We start from the raw sequence: 22,897 nt of genomic DNA, 5'->3' as shown, positions 1-22,897 counted from the left end.
AGCACCGAAGGGCTCCTTCAGCCTCTTCCCAATAGCTTAAAGCGTGTTGAGGGTAACCAAGATGTCATGGGAATGCGTGGTTCAGGACCAGGCTCCCAGGGTTTGGGGAGCCCATCTGAGGAAGAAATGAGAGCAGGACTTCTTTTATGTCTGAATCTGAGCCTTGGAACTTGTGAAGTAGTCGCAGAGGAGGCTGCCTCCGAGCATGTGTGGAGTGTGGAACCCATTCCTCCTGAGTAATTGCAACCAGGACTCGCACTGCTGGGCTTAGGGTTCAGGGCAGCCTTCTTCAACCTGGTGCCCCCCAGATGTGTTGGACTACAACTCCCAATTGGGCAGGCTTAGGGCAAGGGCACAACTTTGAGAATCTGACACTTTTCATTTACAAAGTTGAACACTGAGCAGAATTTGTTCCTCGGAAAGGTGCTGCACCTATCCCATATTGAACTCCACACTGCTTCACGTCCTAAAGTGGAGGGGGCTGGCTCTTATTGATGCAGTTCCTGTAAATCAAAATCTGTCTAATAATCCTCTCTGATGTCCTTGTCCTTAGCCACAGCTCGGGGAGGGGGGAAGCGGGAGGAAGCCTCCCCACTGCTTTATTTGGTAGCATGGAGTTTTTCTCCTTTCTTCTTTCTTCTTTTGTGTGGGGTCAGTCACAGCCTCAGTGCTGCAGCCACTAAATCAGCCCTCTCCAACCTGGCGCTCTCTAGATGTATTGGAACTACAGCTCCCATCATCTGCTCGGGTGGGGGTGATGGAAGCTGTAGTCCCAACATATCTAGTGGGTGCCAGCCAGGTTGGAGAAGGCTGCTGTAAGTAGTCAGCATTTCCTAGAACTTTAGTTTGTGTCCAAGCTGTTCTTGCAAAACCAACTGTCTGCTGAGAATTTTATGTTGAAGGGAGTGCTGAAATCTCTGTTTGTGAGATACTTCCTTCAAATCAAGAAGCTGTCGCCGCCACCATTCCTGATGCCACGTTTGCCTCAAAATGTGCAATGTTTCTTGGGTTTTGTTTGTGGTGTGGAGTTTGCCTGGTCTTTTCTCTCTCCCCTGCTCTGCCCCCCCCCCACACACACACACACTGTGTGATATTGGGGTGGGTTGGTTGCTGTGGTTTTAAAAATAAAATTCTGTTCTTGGCATATGACTCTAATGCTCTGGAGGATTTGAGCCAGAAGTGTGGTGGTGGATAATGACAAACTGTTGTGATTGGCTCCAAAGTTAGAGAATACCACAAGGTAATAAGAGAAGAGATGCCATGCTTCATCCTCTTTTGGGAAGGAAGTAGCTTAAAGACCAGCTGACAGCTGGGCTTTTTTCTTTAAATGACACACAAATGCCCAGCTGTTTGAGGAGGGGAACCATAGCTGAAGATAGTAGTAACTCCTAAAAGTCTATTGCAGAATTTATTTTGCTTACTGTAAAAGACCTGCTTCCTCTAGATGAGATGCTCATCTAGAGCTCATTCCTCAGGATGAGCTATGTATGAGATGCTTCCTTTTTTTTAATGGACCAATACAGAGGATTTTTTACTACTTCTGAAATATAGGGGGGGAAATACAAAGGTGTGATGGCTGGCTTGTGGGAACTTTCTCATTGAAACACAGCAAAAAGCTACTTCATCAAAGCTGACCCACACAGATACTCGGTTAAAATTATGCTTCAAAGCCAATTCCTAATTAAGTTTGCTCATTTCAGTGAGATTACTTCCAAGTAAGTTTGATTAGGATTGTAGTCTAGTAGGTAATTCTTTGAGTAGTATAGAATTTTAGGTACCGAGTCATTTGTGTAATAGTTTTACATAGGAAGAACTTCATTTTTAATGCTTGCACATAGCACAAACTAAAGTTCTAAGGAAAGAATGTGAAAAATAGGTTTCCTTCAATCAAATACTAGATAAAGATGAGCCTAGAAAGACTGCCCCCTACAGAATGGTTTCAGTTGTCTTGTTAGCATGCAGTTACCCACAATATGTCAGGGTTCCTTATTTCTTTAGTGCTGACGTAGTTCCACTTTCCTGGTCAAACATTATTTAAGAAATAAAAATGTTAGATGATGCTTGTCAGGTTTGGACAAATGCTGCCTTTTTCTTTTAATTTTCTGCAGAGTCAAGAGACTAGTTGCTCTCTAAGGCTGTAATGCTGTGCGTATTTATTTGGGTGTAAGTTCTTTGGAAATTAGTGGGACTTGCTTCCAAGTAAACACATTGACCTATGTGTCATGTATCTTTAAGTACCCACAAGGAGTAAGCAGAATTTTTTTATCCTTAACATGTTTTTTTTTTCTTGGCCACCTAAACAGAGGGCTTATTTTAGACAGCAACAAAACTAGAAGTGAAATAATGTCTCATGGATGAGTTTCATTTATTATTCCACCTATAGGCCAGAACCTTTTATAGGTGTAGCAGCAGCAGCAGCATTAAGAGAAAACTGAAGAACCCAAGTCTGTATGGCTGAAATGAAATAACAGCACCATAGCATTTAGTGCATGATAACCATACTATATGTTCGCTTATCCAATATCTCATTACATCTGTTCAGTGTGATTGCTTAGAGGTTTTGTTACTCTGCTTCATGCCCAACCTCTTGCCAGAAGGGTAGATTGATTTAAATCAAGGCAACTTAAATCATATAGCCCATTTTGAAATTGATTTATTTCCTGAACATGCATGTCAACTGTTTGCTTTAAAACATAGATAGTTCATACAACTGAGGAGCATAATTCAGAATCTTTGATTATGTGTCCATAAGCCTTTTGCACTGCAGAACGATGTCTAGGGATTTCTGATTCATAATTGGGCTCAGCAAGCTGAGCTATTAATCCCCCCCCCCATAATTGGGAAATAACTTGGCTTATCTGGAGCCTAATGATGAGTCCAGCTGAAACCCATTTTGTACCTGGAGTACAATGGGAGCCAATCCTATTCCCAGCCCTCTGTGAACTCCCAAAACTCCTCCCTCCCCACCTCTGTTTACCTGGTTGCTGCTGCTTTGCTGGTGGGAGGAATGAAAGAATTGAGGAAGGTCTCTCTCCCCACCCCCCTTCTGATGCCTGCAGCTATGGCAGCATCCAAGATGCCACTGGACTTGGGAAACATAATTTTCTTGAGCCTGCTAGCGCCTGGATCATTCCCTTAGCAGCAGTTCAGGCACAGGAAGGGAGAAGCGGGGAAGACCTGGCTGCTGTTGGAGCAACAGCCTGGTTGAATTGGGCATTCGGAGGCTCACAGGTGCATGGAAAGGAGGGAAGTTGTTTAGATCTCCTTCATCTTAAATTAAAATCGGAGCTGGAGAAGAACTCTGGTCATAATGCTTGTGCTTGCATTGAAAGAAGCATTATGAGCTATCAGAGTTCAAATCCAAATCTGAAAACTGCAGATTTTAACAGTAATCTGTTGCAGTTTACTGAGAGTCAAGAGACAGATTTCTGTTTGGTCCTCTGTATACATGGAAGGATATTAACCAGAGGTCTATATATTTTGGCGGTCAGCTAAAATTTGTGCTTGGCACTAACTTATACCCCTAACGTGAGATATTGATTGTGGCATCATGCTGAATTTTGGAGGCATTCTCAACTGAGCAGTGTGTGATGGTTTCCCCCTTCCTTCTCCCCAGCTCCCCATTTGTCCTTATTGCCCTGAGGCTCAGCATGAAGTTGGCAACACCTTCCACAAGTCTCCCAGTCCTGGAGAAGGATGGGGGATCTTGCCAGAATAAAAATGCCTTCATTGCCGGAGAGTGCATTTGTGGAACACCAATACAAAGCAAAACGACTTACTTGACAGCTAAGGCTACAATCGAATACATGTTTATTTGGAAGTAAGCCCCATTACTTCTGAGTAATTATGCATAGGATCACACTGTAGCCTCTTGGAACTTTGCAGAAATAGGGAATAGAAGTTATTGGGCCAAACCGTGTTTCTCCATGAGATATATAGTAAATATCCATTATTCTTTGGTTGGCAGAGTCATAACTATTCACAATTTGAGAACTGACCCAATTACAAGGTTCGGATAGTTGGAGGGCATAAAATAGGAGTAAAAGGTCACCCTTAGGACTTCAGATAAAGGATCATTCTGTGTTTCTGATGATTTGCTAGTCCCTGGGTCTAAGAGGATACCCACAACATAACACAATACATGCTTTGCATTCACTTATAATGCTTAACCTCAGCTGACATCAAATATTTTCCTCCACGGTTCTTTTTTTACAAAGAAAAGCAACCTGTTACTAATTGTGCTTGATAAATGGTTATGATTCACTTCTGTGAGACTATATGTATAACTATTAACAAGTTTGTATTAAATTTGGATCCTGTTGTTTCAAATATTTTGAACCCGCCTTTTGTGGTGCACTGCCCTCACAGGGCAGCTTACAATATTACAAAAACATGAATGTACAAATTCAATTAAAAACACACACATATATGCGTGTGCGTGCAGGAGCAGTTAATGATTTTTAAGCACCAAATACAGACTGGAATAAATGTGTCCTCAAGGTGTTTTTTTTTTTAAAGCCAGCAATGATGAAGCCATGTGTATCTCTCTGGGGAGGGAGTTCCAAAGGTGCGTGGCCACCACTGAGAGAGCCCTATCTCTAGTACTTATCAGCCTAAGGACTCTTGCTGGTGGGCCAGAGAGTAGGGCCTCTGATGCTGATCTTAATGCTTAGACAGGCTCATACAGATGTAAGCAGTCCTTCAGATAATGTGGCCCCAAGCCATTTAAAACTTTAAAGACTGGAACCAGCACTTTGAATTGGGCCCAGAAACTAACAGGCAGCCCATGTAAGTAATACACAATAGGAGTAACATACAAATATACAAATACCAAGTTCTCACAGGCATTTCAGTTGCTGCGCTGTGTATCAGTTGCCATTTCCAAGCCATCTTCAAGGGCAGCCCCAGGCAGAGTGCATTGAAGGAATATAAACTGGATGTAACCAAGGCATGTGTCACTGGCTAGGTCAGCTTCCACTAGATTGGGCCGCAGCTCTGGAACCAGCCAAAACTTGTAGGAAGTACTCCTGGCAGCTGAAGCCACCTGTGCCTCCAGAGACAACGCTGAGTCCCGGAGCGCTCCCAGGCTGCGTATCTAGCCCTTCAGGGGAGTGTGACCTCATCCAGAGTCAGATCAAAACTTCTATCCAGGTTAGTGGATTTCCCAACACACAATACTTCAGTCTTATTTGGAATAAGTTTCAGCTTCTTAGCCCTGATCCATTCCAATACTGCCCCTAGATACCCATCCAGGGTTTCAGCTGCCTCCTGGGATTAGATGGTGGAAAAGAGAGGTAGAGCTTGTGTGATATCTGCATGAAAATCTAAAAATAAAACTCTGATTTAATTTTAAAAAATCCATTTACTTAAGAAAAAAAATCACAATTTTTTAAATCCATCTTGCTTGCCAGGAAGGTTTATGTCCTCAGGAAGTGATTATGCAGTAACCTGAATTGTGGGTCAGACATGAATATCACTTGTCTGTAGTCTTAAGCGCACTGTCTTCTTATTCCAACAGCATTTAGAAATAAGAACAGCTAAATGTAATGCTGGGCTAATTTTAGGAATTGCTGTTGCAGTGTCCAAAGAGTTGCCCTCGTCATTTACACACATGCTGTATGAAACTATATCAAACGGTGCCTTTTGACAGTGTGTTGTCATGAGCCGAGACGTTACAGAGATATCTTTAGGAAAGCTGGTAGAAAGAGTGTACAATGGAAAATGAGCAGAGGAGAGAATGGGAGTGTGCTGTCTTATGAGCCATCTGCTTATAGCAGTGCCCGCTGTGTACTTAAAAAGAAGTTCTTCATGTTCCTAGATGGGGGTTGCCATATGTACTTCAAAGTGCTAAGAATTTAGAAAGTCACATCTGTATCGAGCTAATATCGGTCTAGTGACTCTACAAGATTTGACATATTTTTCTAGAAGTTGTGATTTGGACACTGGGAGGAGTCAACATGTTGTGGATTTGATATTGGAGATCGTTGGTGTTCCTAAAAGCAAGAGCTGCATGCAGATCCTGTTACATGGCAAAGAGCTGTAAGCTGCTCAGGTAGGGTTCACTGCCAGTTCTGTTTCCAAAACTCTTCACTTTTTCAACTACATTGTACTGGCCCTGCTGTTTCCTTATCAATACCTTCCCTTCTGTACTCTATAGCTGCTTCTGCCTTCCTTCCAAGCCCAGTCCCAGAGGCACCATTTCTTCCAATCCCAACAAACACCCTACAGGTGCTTCCCTCCCCCCTCCACTGAGCTCTAGACTGAGGGTGTTGAACCTCAGGCCTGTCAGCCAAATCCAGCCCACCTGGGGTTCCAATGTGGCCCCTTCCCCTGGCCCACCCTATTTTTCTGTTGGTGGTTTCCTGGCTTTGGCACAATTTTTTTCTGTTTCTAAAAGGTTGAAATGCCCCTCGTAGGGCTTAGTTACTGGCAGTAAGAACTTCAAGCTAAAATATGCCAATATTTTTGGCCCTGCTGCTTTGCCTCTGGCAAGTGGCCCCTGAGAGCTTCTCTGAAGTTTAATTCACCCCTCGGGCTGAAAGAGGTTCAACACTCCTGCTTTTAGACAAACTGCTGATCTTCCCCTAAGTTTCCAAATAAACTGCTCCTCCTTCCTTCCTTCCCTTCCTTCATGAGCCAGGCTCACAGTCCCAAGGGACTGCTAGTTAGGTACCTCATGGACATTGCTATTACTAGCTCCTTTTTCTGGGCTCAGTCAGTCCCAGTGTGTGGCATGGAGAAGGAATTGGCAAGGGAAGACATGTTTCTACTGTGCCTGTAATAAACAAATATATTGCTCACCAAGAGCTACTTCTATTTCTATTGACTTCCTTGAGCTATTCTCTAGAGCTGCCTGGGAATTGGATATGGTTCTCACATTATCCTAGCCCCTGTTTTGCATGTTTTGGGGTATAGATTCTGCATAATGCTTCAGTTTTGACTGAGTTGGTATGGATTCTGTATTTGTAAGCTGTATATTTGTAGACATGGTGTGCAAATTGGGTTGTCAGATGACAGTTTTGAGAACCTTCATATGCTTTTTTTAAAAAGTGCCAAGCCAACAAGAGAGCTGCAGCAGGTGTACCTATGGCCAACTTCTTCTGCCGGTCCCTTTGCTTCTCTCCACCTCCTGGATTGGGTTAAAATTGGAGTTTTGTTTGCTACTGTAGGCAAAAGTGGAGGTTGGGCAAACAAATTGATAGAGAATGAGGAAGGGTAGATGCAGCAGATGCATCCTAATAGGATGGCTGTCTGTTTTGTCCTGCTTATGCCATCTGTTTGGCTGCTGCTAGAGGCTAAATGCTGGAATAGATGGATATTTCGTCTGATGTTATGCTGCTTAATTGAGTTTGAAGCAAAACCTATTCAAGTGAATACATTTAAGGGGATTCTTAACATTCTTATCTCATCTTTTCTACCTATATACAGTCTTTTCTTCCTAAGATATTACCTTCTGTACGAAGACAAATACTTCCAAAGGGGCGGTTCACTTAAGCCATGGTGGGCTGCAGCATGCGTGGGCAGCCATTTTGAGTATTCAAGCTGCATGTCATATGAAACCGGTGAGGGCGGGTTGTTGGTGTAGTTAACAAGCCACCCACAACCCTAAAACAGCCCAGGTTCAGTCAACATCACAAGCTGCAGTTGCAGCTTGAATATTCAAAAGCCGCCCAGCACACACTGCAACCCACCATGAGTTAAATAAGGCATGGTGGGCTGCAGTGATTGTGCAAACCCACCCTTGCATTGCATTATACTCCATAGCTTTCCTTTGCACAAGTTTAAGGTTGGCTCTGAAGCTTGCAACCGATCAACAGCCATCATCTACTTTAGCAAAAGTAACAATGTCTCTATGAGTGAGGCTTACATTGTTTTTTATGCTCCACTATTTATACTATTTCTCTACTATTAATGTTAACTTCTGGTCATTACTCATACAAAAGAGAGTGTGTAGAAGAAGAGGCATGGGTGATGTGAATGAGCATTACGGGCCATGCGGGTTTCACATTCACATTATAAATCTAGTTGAAGCAAGAGCCACTTCCAGCCTCATGTGTGAAGACGACTGCCAAGTGTCAGATGTTCTTGTGTTGCTTGCTCTGAATAAATTAATAGCACTTGCTGTAGTTCTAGCACTTTTATAGTATATTCTGCACAGTTTAATCTCCATTCTTAGTTATGATTTTAAAAGAGGGTAATGACTAAGGTGTAAATCTCCTCTGCTCAGCAAAAGGCTTTATAGTGTACATGCCTGTTGAGAAAGACACCTACAGCAAGGCTTGTTATTAGCACAATAACTTGTAAAGATCTAAATAAATGGAAGGGTCAAGTCTTCTGGCTTTTTTATGCTCACACATAACCAATATGTAGTTATGTTTACATTAGTAATGATTACACAATAGATTTTCCCCAATTATTAATGTTTCTTTGGGGGTCATGGACACATGTTACATAGCTATTACTCTGGATCTTTCAGCACCACCAACTTCCCATGGCAGGCAAAACATTCCCCAGTGTTGGAAGAATTCTTACCTGAAACAAAACAGCATGATACATAATTGTTTGGGCAATCCCAGTGTATTTTTCATATGTTGCAAACTTCATCTCAGTGGGGTCAAACGAAGAGTTGGCTTACCCTTTCAACAGAGAGGAATTCAGTGATCAGGTGTGATCAGTATCAGAAGCATTCATCGCTGCAATTTACATAATACAGACATGCTTATTGGGGGGAGGGGGGCAGTTGGTTAAAAAAAAAAGTTTTAAACTTACTTGCTTATAGAGAGTCTTGTGTGCTGTTTTCTAAATTCATATGGACAGGACTTCTCCAACGCTAATAATAACGAAGGGGGAATCTGCTGGAATGCCTGTTGACTATGTGCCTCCTAGTCACCTTTAGGCTGTTCTAAGGACCAGTGGGCATTGTCATATCTTTCATGAGTAACTGGCTTCCCCAGAGAGCTTACAAGTCTAATTGTTCCAATACTTCTTAAGGCACTTTTGAATAAGAGCAAGTATTGCCAGTCAAATTGCTTGACTTAATTTTTATTTATTCTAGCTGAGTCCCAAAGGATTTTGCTACATTAGAGTTTGGAACCTTGAGATACATGAATCTTTCCACTGAAATGAGTAGAAGGAATGGAGTTGCTTCGATTCTAGGAAGTCAGTACTTCTATGGTTCTGCCACTCAACCAGGAGATTTCTCTTGCCATGTTCGAACTTAGCTCCTATTCAAGTTTTTTTTTTTTATCCAATTCCCTCCCTGTCAAGTGCAAATATTGATGTGCCCTCTGAGATTAAGGGTGCAATCGTATGGGCACTTACTGGGAAGTAAGCCCATTGAACCCCATTAGATAAGCATAGAATCTGACTGCACAGTATATATTTTTAAATATATGAGAACATTAAGCAGGGTACTATGATACAAAATAGAGGACAGAGCTGTTCAAAAGTAATGTGAGAACATGATTTATTGCCAAAGAGATGTGGCTGACTTGCACAGCTGTGTGCAACAAGCCAAAGCCCGTGTTCAAGTGTCTGTTCTGAGATGTGACAGACCCATCCACAAGTGAATTTTTTGGTAAGAGTACTTTATTGCTTTGCATTGTGCAGCTGTTTGCTTGTAATATTACAGGTTCGTCTAGAAATGTTCTTAGTAAAATACATCCTATAAACAAATTTGGCACTGACGCATGGCTATATGCTACAAAATCTTGCTACAACATACCATGATATCAGAGCGTTCTAAGATTATCAACAAAGATTTTTGCTATTGGAACAACCCTTTGCTGTTGCAAGAAATACATGCAATAATTCCTAGAAAACATTACCATATAAAACCTGCCCTGTGGAGGATGGATGGGTATATGAATATTAACTCACCTACTTTTTTTATATTAAAATGGTTTTGCATGGTTGCTCTGCTTAAAAATAGTGAGGTGAAGTCAGGCACAATCTGTACTAGAGATCAAGGCTCTGATAATACAACACGAATATCACATTAATTTCATTGGCACTTGAGCTTCCATTCTGATTTCTTGCTTTTAAGAGCTAATACATTCAAGAATGCTCTAACAATCTCTGACATTTTATTATGCTTTTGCTATAAGCCGGATGTTTTAATTACATCTTCTGTTGTGCTATTTGAAGTGAGTACCTCCTGAAGAGTGTCTCTCTCTATCTCTTTTATAGTTGTTCCCATCTATAAAACTGGGGTGGTACAAAACACTCTATTCAAACTATAGAGCTATGTTTGTTTAACATGGCAAAACTGTGTGCAAAGTATCTACTTAAGAAACTTGAGCTGATAACCTTTTTGTTGAACTGGAAGCTGATTTCAGATCTGCTTGTTCCAGAATGGATAACTGTTTTGACCTTGTCCCTATTTTATGTAAACATGTATCTGTGTGAAAGACTTGCCTGTTTTCTGTTCTTGTGGACCAGAAGGCCATTTTTATACTCTCAATTGGGAGAGACCTTGGGATAAACTAAGCTGAATCATTGTTTCTTTTTGTCAGCGCACGTTCTTTACCCTAGTGCCTGTTCAAAAGTTATATCTGTCCTCTCTGTTATTTTAGTGAACACTGTGTTAGTGACCCGTGATATGAAGCAGTGATATGTACTTGCTTTGTTCTTATTTATCTTATTAAACTATAATAATAAAAAAATGATGTGGTCTGTCTGTCCGTTCATCAATCACTGCCATAGCTCCAAGATTGTGAAACCTAGACACCTGAAATTTGGCATATTAAGGGGACCCTAGGGATGTGCAACTCAGGGTTATTTTGTTTTTAAAATGCATTCATTAATTCTAATTAACCTAAATATGTCCAATATGAGAATGTGGTTGAGGCCTGCAGTACATCTTCAGCCACTAGGGGCAGACTTCCCTAACAAGCACATAGCTTTAATAATTGCAGTCCACACAGTTTGAAGCCAGGGGAGATTAGTAGGCCAACGGACGGAGTTATGTGACTGCCCTCTCCTTTCTGCTGTGGGGCAGCCACCCCTCAGGGAAATAGAGTGGACAGACTCCTCCCTGATGGGGCTACAGAGGTGCGCCTGGCGGTGTGTGTGTGTGTGTCTAGGGGTGTCGGTGGGTTTAGCGTCACTCAGATGGGGGCATACAGAATGTGTCCAGCTCTCCCTAGCCCCACCTCAGGAGAATGGAATGGGAAGACCTCTCCCTCAGGGGGCTATCTGGGCACACCATGGCAGGGGCCATGCCTAGGTGTACCAACAGGCATGGCTTTACTCAGACAGGGCAGGTATAATGTATTCAACTCTGACAGATACATCCGTTTTCTTGCAGCCTTCGCTGTATCAAAGTAAGTAAGGGCTGTTTCCTCCTGGGCGAAGCCAGGTCTACTCACTAGTACATAATATTAGTAAGATACACACGACCTCCTCCACATGTTGAAAGAATGTGCACAGGAGGCTTCCAGGCTGTGCAGACCAGCCCCACCCGCTACTGAACTGCATGCTGCCCCTTCCCTTCTCCTCCCCTGACAAATGTCCAATGGGTGTTTGTGAGCACAAGTTCTCTGTACAGAGAAATCCTATATTCTGGGGGGCACCCTGCGTAATCAGGCTCCTCAAATGTAGAAACCCCCTCTGCGTACATCCGTATATGTGAAGAGCTCATTTTTTTCAACATCGATTGGATGTTCTTCAGAGGAGGGGAGAGGTAGACTTTTGTCCCAGCAGTGGGTGGGTCTAGCCTGCATAACCCCAAGAACCTCTCCATGTGCTCATTGAACGTGCAGAGGGGTTTGTGTGACCCCTGCCCCCTACTGACACTGAGCTCAGAGGTGAGAAGTAGTTGCTCCCTGTCATAGAAAACAACAACAACCCTGCAGTCACAGCTACATGCAAATGACACGGTATGCTTCTTTCCCTGACACTCAGGTATGTCTCCATAGACTGCTAGCAGTCTTTGGTTCTTTTTTGTAAGAAAAATTATCTGAATGTTAATTATGTTAAAATTTAAAGTGGCTCCCTTTAAAGCAGCTCTTCATACCTGTGTTTAGATTCCCATGTCATTGAATAAATAAAATACTGATAGTTGGGAGTCATATTCTCTATGACTCCCAACTATCTCTAGCACTGGGAATGTTATCAGTGCTGCTACACTGAAGACTGAGCAAATCACTGTAGAAATTCTAAGGGTCTGTATGTAGGTTCTCCCCATTAAAAATACATAAATTAAGAATCCAAGGCAACTTCCCTACAGTTCAGAAATCTGGAGGAACCATGAAACATCTGATCTTTTTTGAGAACTATATTAAATGTTCCTTCAGGGGTTTTTTGGTGTTGAACCTACAATTCTCTCAGATGAAGTAAGAGTTCAGTCACACCTTTTAAATGATTGGTCCAAAGTAATATCTTTGTTGGAGGAAAGAGTACCAAAACAATTTATTTATTTATTTATTGCATTTATATCCCGCCTTTTTTCCTCTTGCAAGGAACCCAAGGCAGCTTACATTATTCTCCTCCTCTCCACTTTATCCTCACAACAGCAACCCTGTGAGGTGGGTTGGGCTGAGAGTGTGTGACTGGCCCAAAGTCACCCAATGAGCTTCCATGGCTGAGTGGGGACTAGAACCTGGATCTCCCAGCTCCCAGTCCAACACTCTTGCAAAACAAAACAAAAAGCTTGTTAGAACACAGTTAAACCAAATAACTGGTATCATGGGATAGTGCAGATGATTCACACATATGTACACCCCCCCACACACACACACACACACACCGCCCCACTGTTAAACTATTTTCATGGATCTAGGAAATGTGCTACCAAGCAAGAATTCATAGTGATAGGTGTATACATCTAAAGTGATCTGTCTTTGCAAGAACTGGTATATTACATTTAAGGTTGGCCTTAAAAATCATTTCATGGTTTTTAGTAAGTTCCCTCTGAGAAAATTCTCACCCTTCTCAGCTTTCAGTTGATGCCATCCAGTTTTAGATGGAAGATATTGCAGTATTCCTTCATCTGTGGAGATGAAGAAATCGAAGATTTGTTGCGCTACTTATTCTGTTTCCCTGTAATGGAGAGTATGAGGATCAAATTCCTCCCTGAGTTGTTGAAGGGATGCAAGCATTGACCAAACTTTAAAAAGAAAAGAAAATATTATTTGCTTTCAAATAACAAGCTCAGCCAGAAAGATGCTTTTTTTTAACATTAGCCCTGGCCAAAGCAGGGCAAAACTTTGTGAATGCTCATGTGCTGTTTGTATGAATGTTTTTATGAAACTTTGTCATCATATGAATTCATGATAATGTATATACTGTGCATCTTGTTGTCTTGAATGTTTTAATAATGCACAAATTTACATGAAAGTGTTATGAATGATGGCTAAATCAAATTAGAACTGAAAACAAATTGTCACTGATTTTCTTGATGCCAATTATTAACTGGTATGATTCCGCCAAACCCAATGGAGTTACTGCTAAAATATTCCCATTCTAAATCTGCACAGAATAATATTTGTAATTTTTACCACCTCAGTGTCCTGCATTGTAAACATCTTGAGGCATACTGTAGTTTCTGCAGTAATTGGTTCTGTTGGCATCTCTCATAAGTTTGTGCTGTCACTTAGATAGTGAACCTTTGATAATTATTTCATTCTTTCCTTAAACATACAGTAAAGACCCAGGTCACCCAACCTTTCACAAAGTTAAATTTATTTTCTTTCTTCTTACTCAAAGGCCAACTTTCTTCAGATACCCTGAAATAATGCTTTGAAGAATGCTGTGCCAGTGATGGATGAAATCATGTCTTTGGCCCTGACCATACATAATAGCAGCAAATTGTTGTGTTAATTAACCCATGATTCACGGGGTCACATGCCTGGTGTGTGCCACTGCCATTTTGAATATGCAGCCTCCAATCAGCCCATCAGAAGTTACTTTGTGACATGTGAACCTGGATGCTATGGGTTAATTGTGGGTTAAATAACCCACAGTTAACCTACGATTAGTTCTTAATTAACCCACAATTTGCCATCATTATGTGCGGACCAGGTCAATAAGTAACATTTGACTCCCATGGAATCGTGTTACTTGGTCAGGTTCAGTGCTTTGAAAACTGAGTTGGACCTGCAACAAAATGTTGCAGTGTGATGATGTACATTTGTTCAGGGTGCCAGCCAGCTAGCCATGCCCTCTGCCAGGATTTTCCATTCTATACCCCTGCTTGCCCTGCCTGGTTTACCATTTTCTCTCCCAAGTATAGGAAAATACACCTTTAGACAGTAGATACTAAAATGTTGGTCTGTGTGTGATGAGGGAGAGTGACCAGATATCAGGCTAGGTTAATGACTGCAATTTTCAATAATATGTATTTAATTTGGTAGGCATGGACTTTTAAAATTACATAACAGATGTTTAAAATGTGACTGTTTAACTTTTTAAAAGATAATGCGTTAATCTTATTTGTATTTCCTGCCCAAAGGCCATAGAACACGTTTCTTTATTTCTTTTTGTGTTTGTATATGCCAAGGAGCAAGAAAGAACATGTAAAAGTTCAGCTATGGTAGCTTACAATAAAACCATGCATTCAAGTTCAGTGCTGCTGATTTGTTTTAGAAGTAGATGTACTGTAGTTACAGTGGGACAATTTGATAACAGTTATATAAACTATCAACCATTTATTAGATTAAAATGCAGATAGCAAATGGTTTTGGCTTGCAAAAATAGTGCGGTTTTATCGAACTGCAAACTATGCTATATCATTGACTCAGTATGTTTTTGTAATTTTTATTTTATACCTTTGCCCTAATCCAGCTCTAGTTCTGCCAGAATGTGGAAAGTCATCCAGCTGAAAGTAATAATTGCTTATTAGTCTATTGACTAAGTTCAAGTGCGGTTCAGAAAGTACTGAAGTGCAGATAGATGACATCCAGATGTACATCCAGTTCACGCCTGTTTCCTGATCCAATTTCCATGATTTCTTTCATTTTAAGCCTTTTAAAGCAGTTTATTTATACATGTCTATACTGCCCAGTAGCCGAAGGTCTCTGAGCAGTTCACAAAAATTAAAACCACAAAGTACAGAATGAAAACAGTATAAAATAGAAAAGCTTAAAACTACATTATAATGCTAAAATGCTGGGAAAATAAAAAGGTGCCTGAAAAAGTACAGCATAGGCACCAGGCGAACCTCTCTAGAGAGCTCATTCCACAGCCGGGGTACCACAGCAGAAAAGGCCCTCTTCCTGATAGCCACCCACCTCACTTCTTTTGCAGGGGCTCCTGGAAAAGATAATCTTAGGGTCCGAGCAGGTACATATGGGAGGAGACGATCCTTCGGCCAAGCTGTATAGGGCTTTGAATGTTAATACCAGTGTTTTGAATCGGGCCCAGACATGGACTGGCAGCCAGTGCAGCTGGAAAAGTACTGGCGTAATATTATAATGTTGGCCAGTCCCCATTAATGATCTTGCTATCCTGTTTTGGATCAGCTGAAGTTTCTAGACCGTTTTCAAAGGCAGCCCCCATATAATGCATTGCAGTAATGCAGACTAGAGGTTATCAGAGCATGGATAACTATAGCTAGGCTATCTCTGTCCAGATAAGGGCGTAGTTGGTATATCAGCCTAAGCTGATAAAAGGTGCTCCACGCCACCAGTTACTATCTGCTGGGAGAAGGAATGGGTTTTGGTGGTGATTGTGTGTGTGTGTGTGTGTGTGTGTATAGCGCGGGGAAGTAACAGTTCTTGATTATATTTCTTCTATTACACTTAATTTTGGAGGAGGGTCTCTTTTTAGGCAGGTGGCGGCTGGAAAGAATGCTGATTCTTTGGCACCAAAACTCTGAAGCACTCACCCTAGATATGTTTACCAAGGAACTTCATTGTAGGGATGGACAAACCTGTCAAGTTCTCCTTTCTCCCACATTCAAGAGTTTTTAAACAAGCTTTTTCCATCCCATTAATGCAGAGATTTGCGAATTTCACTAGATACTTATCAAAACACGATCCAAATGAAATTCTCACCCATCTGCACTGTCCAAATTCAATAGGTACAACTATTCCCAGCGTGGAGACGACTATGCTGTGCCTGCCAGCCATGTACCTGTTAAAGATGAACCTGTTAGAACATGGTGGTATGTACAGGGATTCAAAGCTAGACTTCTCTGGGCTAACCATTCACATTCCTTTGCCTGGATAGACAAATCCATTAGTTTCGCTTTCTCCCTTATTTGGTATTTTTTACTCTCAGGTTCTTTTTATCCTGTTTATGAAAACCTTTGCAAATTTTGGTAAGTTCCTGTAAAAAAACCTGAACCGAGCAAACTTCTCACCCATGCCTACTTCATTGTTACCTTTTTAGGCCCCAGGCAACATCTGTCCTGTTCTTGCAGACTTTTAGTGGCGAATAGGATCTTCTTGCTATTATCTTGCTGCTCATTTGCTGTTTCACCTTTTGCAACTTTCATGTTTGTGTTTGATATTTTTTATTATTAATTTTTTTTAATTAAATGTATTAATTGCCCATCTGGCTGGTGACCCAGCCACAATATATGTTTTTATATGGATTTGTTTTGTAAACCACCTTGAGGTCATTTGTCAAAAGGTGGTGTATAAATCCCATAAATATGTAAGACTTATATTGTTATTGTTATATTGTTAATGGTCACAGTCTTATTGCCATAAAACTGCTTTTTCTGTTTTTCATTTGAGCTCCTTGAGTGTGACTTAGGGTCAGTGACATTTCATTCGGGTGAAATCCTGTGCACATCCCATCAGATTCTGGGGTGCTGGCTCTGTAGGCTGATGAGTGCTGGGGAAACCCCAGTGTTTTCAATATCCTTTGAGGAAAAGGTTGCCCAGGTTCCTGAGGACAAAGACTACCCCCAAGCACATGAACAAATTGCAGAGGTGTTGTCTTTGCTTTCTGCTAAAGAATTATACTCTGGAGGGCAAGTTGGAGGCTGAACCCCCTATGATTGCAAGGAGAAGACCATCGACCAGAGGAGGAGCTGCAAGGGGCTTGTTTCCCCACCTCCCTGCTGGAAAATTCACTGCTGTAATGCTTACTTTCCTCCCATTCCTTTTTTTGTCATATTGTGAGCCTGAAGGCAGGGATTGTTTTAGCTTTTCTGCATGTAGCGCTTAGAAAATGTTCGGTTCTTTATAAGTAATAAATAAGAATAAATACTTTTCTTAGGGGTAATCCTGTTAAACTTGGAGTGACTTGCTTTTGAGTTAATATGCATGAGGAGTTGTTGTCTTGCATTTGGTTTACTCCTGTGGAGTTTAAATTAGGGTTTCCTATTTGATAGCAAGAAGTTACCACAAGCTACTTAGAATGTGCAAAGGAGGTATTGTCTGGTACAGTGCAGACAAGGTGCTAGAGGAGTAGCATGAACAGGATCACAGAGGCTGTTTCTAGTCCCACTGTAAGTTGGAAGTATGTGGTGTGAATTGCACAAATTTCCCTAACATGGTGCCCCTCAGATGTGTGGTAGTACAACTTACATAATCCCCAGCCAGCATGCCAGGGATGATGTGAGTTGTAGTCCAAAACAGCTGGAGGGTAGCAGTTTGGGGAAGGAAGACTTTCCTAGACACTTCGGAGCATAGGGCAGAAAACCTGAAACCCATCCCCATCCAATGATAAAAAAATAGTAATACACTAAATATTTCATTATCTGCCTTTTAATAGTATATCTGAATATGCTATCAGAGAAAGGCTGTCTCAGCCTCCCTAATGGTAGGGCTGGTTCTGGAAATGATATGTCATGACTGTGGCTTAGATCCTCTTCCTCTTAAAATAACTGTAAGAAGCAGCTCTATCTACTTGTCTGACAGAATAGATCTTTGTGAGGTTTCATTTATATGGATGTAGAATACCATGAGAGGCCAAAATTGACAGCACAGAAAATGTCCAATATCATCATCTTTCTGTATGGTCCATTAGTATGGTTATATGCACTTGCAAGAACAGTTGTATAATCCATGCCATTAAAGAAAAAGTGGTTTGCTCCAGTAAACCACACCCTCTGTCTTCAGCGAACAGTTTTTTTGGGGGGTGGGGGAGGATTTTCTAGTGGGTTTTGTTACTTAGGAAGCATTTTACAACAGTATTTGGTAAGGCCAAAACACTGCTAACAAGTATAAGTAGCATGCAAGCAATGATTTGTGAGCCTAGGGAGATTTATTGTGAGATTAATTAATACTGTTCATATCAGTCTGTAGTGCTTGATGATTCATGGATGTAGCTTGTTAATAGTATAAACTCGTCATCCTTTTGCACTAATCCACATGCCCATATCGTATTTAACTTTAATCTTTTAATAGCTGAATGGCAGAAGGTACAGTGTCTCCCTGCTCCCTCTGTCAGATTCATGTTCCACTCACTGGCTAGGTAACCTCAACAAGGAAATCATCCATATTAGATTCCCTTCCAAGAAGATGTCAACATACCATATTTAACAGCCTCCTGGCAGCATGTAACACTCTGGTTTCTACTTCCATCTGCTAAGATAGGAAACGTGTCTGCTATATCCAGAACATCAGAGCAGTGAATTGTCATTACTTAATGGTTTGGTCTTGCTACAGTATGAGGGAGCTACTGTTGGTCTGCTGTCATGAGGCTGCAGCTATAGCATTTTGGCAGCCAGTCCTAGTGATGCCTCCCATTAACCATGTTGGCTGTGACTTTGAGAGATGTAATTCCAAACATAATTCATGAGTCAGGATAGGGTGAAGCGAGACGCTCTGTTATCATAATAGTTAGACAGAGCCCTTTTCAAGGAAGTTGATCAAGATTTCAGTAAAACATGAAGCTCTCCATGCTGTCGCACATCATCTTTAAGAGATGCTGCTTTGTTTCTTCTTCACTGTATACATTACAGTTTCAAGCTAGATACAGGCATTGATGGAATGTCATGGATCTTTTTCAACCTGATTTCTCCTCTGAGCTTGGCATGGCAACAGCCTTCATTGCCTTGGTGGATGACCTATGTTGGAAGCTTGACAGGAAGTTCATTCATGATGATTTTCCTGGACCTCTCAGCAACATTCGGTACCATTCATCACGGTATCTTTCCAGACTGTTGGGAAAGGTTGTAATTAAGGGGAACCATTTTGCAGTGTTCTCGGTCTTTTCTGAAAGGGTGGTCTCAAAAGATGGTGTGGTGGAATGTCTCTATGGTGTTTGACTTGCAAGGTGCTGTAAGGACACTTCTTGTCTGTCATGCTGTTTAACGTCTATATGGAGCCACTCTTTTGACTCTGGTGAAAGACCAGCTTCATCAGGCTCCTTCTAGCATCTGCAGCAGCCATTCCAAAGAGCTGCAGCAGAGGGAGAGTTGGGAAACAGAGCCAGTCCATCAGCTCTGCTGAGAGAACAGCTCCATTTGGCTTCATCTTTCCCTGATCTGTTACATTTTGCTCGTCTAGAAACTACAATGTAACTTTAAGAAATGATCCCTGATTTTGTTTGTTTTTCCACTTCCCTCATCCTTTTTTTCCCTTTTGTGTTGTATGGGCATGAAGTGTCTTGTTCTTATTGATCTTATGTAAGCTACTCTGGAAGACATTTTGGCTGAAGAACAGGGTAAAAATGAATTAACTGATTAATTAAATAACATCACTCAGTGGTTTCATATATTTATCTGGAAATTTGGGTTTAGTTGTCATCAATAGGCAGATAAAACCAAGCTCATTCATTTACCGGCTATTCCCAGGAAGACACTAGAAGTTCTGACCTGTTTGGTGCCAGTAATGGATTGGATGGGCAAAGAAGTTGCATTCAGGCAAGGCAGAGGTACTGATGATATGATTCAGGTTTACAATTTGTACTTGATGGGGTTGCAATCCCCTTCAGACAGCTTCACAATCTGGGGATCCTCCTGGATCCAGCCCTGGTCCTAGAGAAGCAGATGGCAGTGGTAGCCAGGATGATGTTTTACCAATGTTTGCTGGCATGCCAGCTGTACTTTTTCCTACATAAATCAGATTTGGCATTAGTCACTCTTGTCCTAGTCAAATTGTGGTTGGTTTACTATAATACTTGTATGTGGGATTGACTTTGAAACCAATCTGAAAACTTCATATGGTTCAAAGGGACTAGCAGATCTGCTCATATTACTCCTGTACAAAGTCATCTTTAGTGATTAAACTAAGCCTGGAAACAAACTGCTGGTTTTGACCTTTGAAGCCATAAATGGTCTGGGAGTAGGCAACCTTAAGAACTGTCTCCTCCCATATCAGTCTGCCTGAATGCAGAGATCTACAGTACATTGGCAGCCCTGTTCCATGATCTTGCCCTGTCAGAGGTGTGGCGCACAGTAGGTGCAACATATGTGGGTTAGGCTGTTATGGTCTGGGAATTTGGAATGCCCTCCTAAGGGAGATCCACCTGGTTCCTTCCTTACTGGCCTTCAGGTTGGCTATGGAAACAATTCTATTTCAGTGGGCCTTGGTGGTTCTTTTTGCTGTGTTGTCTTTTTGTTTTATTTGGTACTTTTAGGTTGTAACTTTCTCTGAGTCTCTGAATATCCTCAGAATGCAGTAGAAATGTTTAAAAATAAATAGCTTTTGTGAATGCTCAACGGGGGAAGGATACTGGCCTTAGCTCCTGAAGTGGACAAACATGCCTTCTTCAGCTCTGCATCAAACAAGAGAAGGTTTTGTCCATAGGGACTCTATAATAATTGAAGATGTGCATTATACATTTGTACACTGGATTTTTAAATGTTTGTTCCATAAGCAGGGATTAACTTTTTTGTATTAATGGAGCCAGTCAAGAGGGATCACCAGTTACTTCTCCAATTGGATCTAACAGCCAGTCTCCGCTGGTGACTCTATGAATCGACAAAAGAAGCACAGTGTGTATATTTGAAGGTAAAAGGGCGATAAATAAATACCTAAGTTTGATTCCAAAGTACAGAATTAAAAATCTGTTTAATCTCTAATAAGTCCTCTTCAGCTTTAATAAAATGTTTCTCTTGTTATAGTTTATTGTATTTTCTAAAATTATAAGGAACTAGCGTCCCCTCAGAAAAGTGAGGTATACAATATAGAAGTGTGTTTGGCATGAAATGTCAGGAGGCGTTGAATACTTTTGATTCAAATAAGTATGATAAGTCTTATTCATGCCCAAACATTTGTCTAGTCTGAGTGCTTTATAAGAAGAAGTTGGCTCACAGGGGCCGCTCAAAGCCTAATTGCTAAATAATGTTCCACTCCTTGTTCCTGTGGCGTATACAGGTTCTACAGGATGGGTTTTCCTTCTAGTTCCCAGAGCTGTTCACCACTTCTAGTTCATTTTCCCACACCTATTTCTGGGCTTCCTTTTATACAATTTGGAGAACTCCAGTAACAGTGGATGGTTGATCTTGATATTGCCCAGTCTGCCCATGTTATCCTAACCATATTAAATGTGCACTGTACTTCCTTCTTGCAGTCTTCCAAAGTTCTTCTCTCCAGTTTGGGGAAGTCCACCAAGGGGTATTGATCTGTACAAAAGACCCCAGGCTCTAAGATGACATTGGTGGAAATAAATAGAATGAAGGAGAAACAGGCCAGTTGCCCATTGCCTCTCCCTGACTCAGTTGTTCTCTGTAGTGAGTTATGGACCTTAGAGAAATCCATAATAAATTTGCTTTGGAGAGTTTCTTGTTTATTTTTTGACTTCCCTGCAATTTCTCTCAGGGTGAATAGATATAGGAACACCTTTTAAAATATTCAAAAATATATTTATTAGGCCAACTAAAGTTCACAAAATAGTGTGCAGGCTTTTGAGGTCTCCAGAACTCTTGACCAGGCAAACAAAGGAAAAGGGGCAGTGGGTGGGCACAGTAAAAAAAAGTGGCTGATGTCCAAGACATGCATCTACGTATGTTCTTAAGACAAACATGGGAGGAAGCGGCACACATTCAAATTACCAGATGCAGGTAGGAAGGCCACTTACAAATTACCAAAAAAAAGAGGTAATGCATGACCAAAAAAGAAGACAAAAGAAAGACAGTGATTTGTGTAACATTTGCATATGCTAATGTATCTCTGTAGATGAGATTTAGATAGAATTATTATAATTTAAATAGAAATACAGTACAGCTTACCATCCTGTAGAATACTGTGACCTGTGTGTCTTCCTGTTCAGCCTGCTGTCCAGACACTGCTGAAGGGCAACAGTTCTTAAGTTTCATTGTCTTTCAGCTGAAATTGGACAGGACAGACCTTCAAATAGAGGATGGTTCTCTGTAAAAGAGGACACCTGGCCACCCTAGCATCATGCTGATAATCAATGATCAGCTGCTGGTTTCAGGTTGGACCTAGGACTCTCCCAGGAATGGGTTGGAGAAACAAACGAACAAAGCTTGCTCATTATTTTGTGACCTTTAGTTGGCCTAATAAAGGTATTTCCCAAATATGGATTTTGGAATCTTTTCTTCTGGCCAACACAGCTACCTTTGCTTTTAAAATATGTAATTAATGCATTTGTTTGGAAACATACCGAAGCAAATATTACATGTTAGTTTTTTTTCCCTCTAGCAAATAATTGGAGAGTGGATGCTGCTAATGTGAAGTGGTTTCATCTTCACCAAGGAAAGTAAGCTGCTTTGTATAGTGGGCCATAGTGTTTGTCACTGAATTCTGGGTCAGCTGTCTAGGTTGTTGAATTGTGTCCTTATAAGTAACATTCCTTTTGCATTGCAGCGAAGCAGTTTCATGTCACGCTCATAAATTAGATATTTTCCTTGGTTACTGATAATGTTTAAGATCGCACTTAGGCCTGGAATTCCTAAATATAACTGCAACATAGCTCGTATGTCTGTATCCTGCAAAAGTGATACCCAGCTTTATCATACCATTGCCAGTATTTTTTCAGCATCTTGACTTACTGACTCAGATCTGGCTGTCCTCTTTCCATCTAGGAGACACCA

The 22,897-nt window shown here is 41.2% G+C and overlaps 1 protein-coding gene across 1 annotated transcript in view; it reads left to right on the top strand.

Annotated features, from left to right (window-relative positions):
• Positions 1–22,897, top strand: part of GPC1 (glypican 1) — a 284,559-nt gene that overhangs the window by 1,091 nt on the left and 260,571 nt on the right. The window lies entirely within an intron of this gene.

This window comes from Heloderma suspectum, chromosome 3 (genome assembly GCF_057233095.1).
Source record: "Heloderma suspectum isolate Gila_16-S chromosome 3, 16-S_ref, whole genome shotgun sequence".
NCBI lineage: Eukaryota > Metazoa > Chordata > Lepidosauria > Squamata > Helodermatidae > Heloderma > Heloderma suspectum.
Note: the sequence above shows the minus strand (reverse complement) of the source record. Positions and strands in the feature narration are given on the sequence as shown.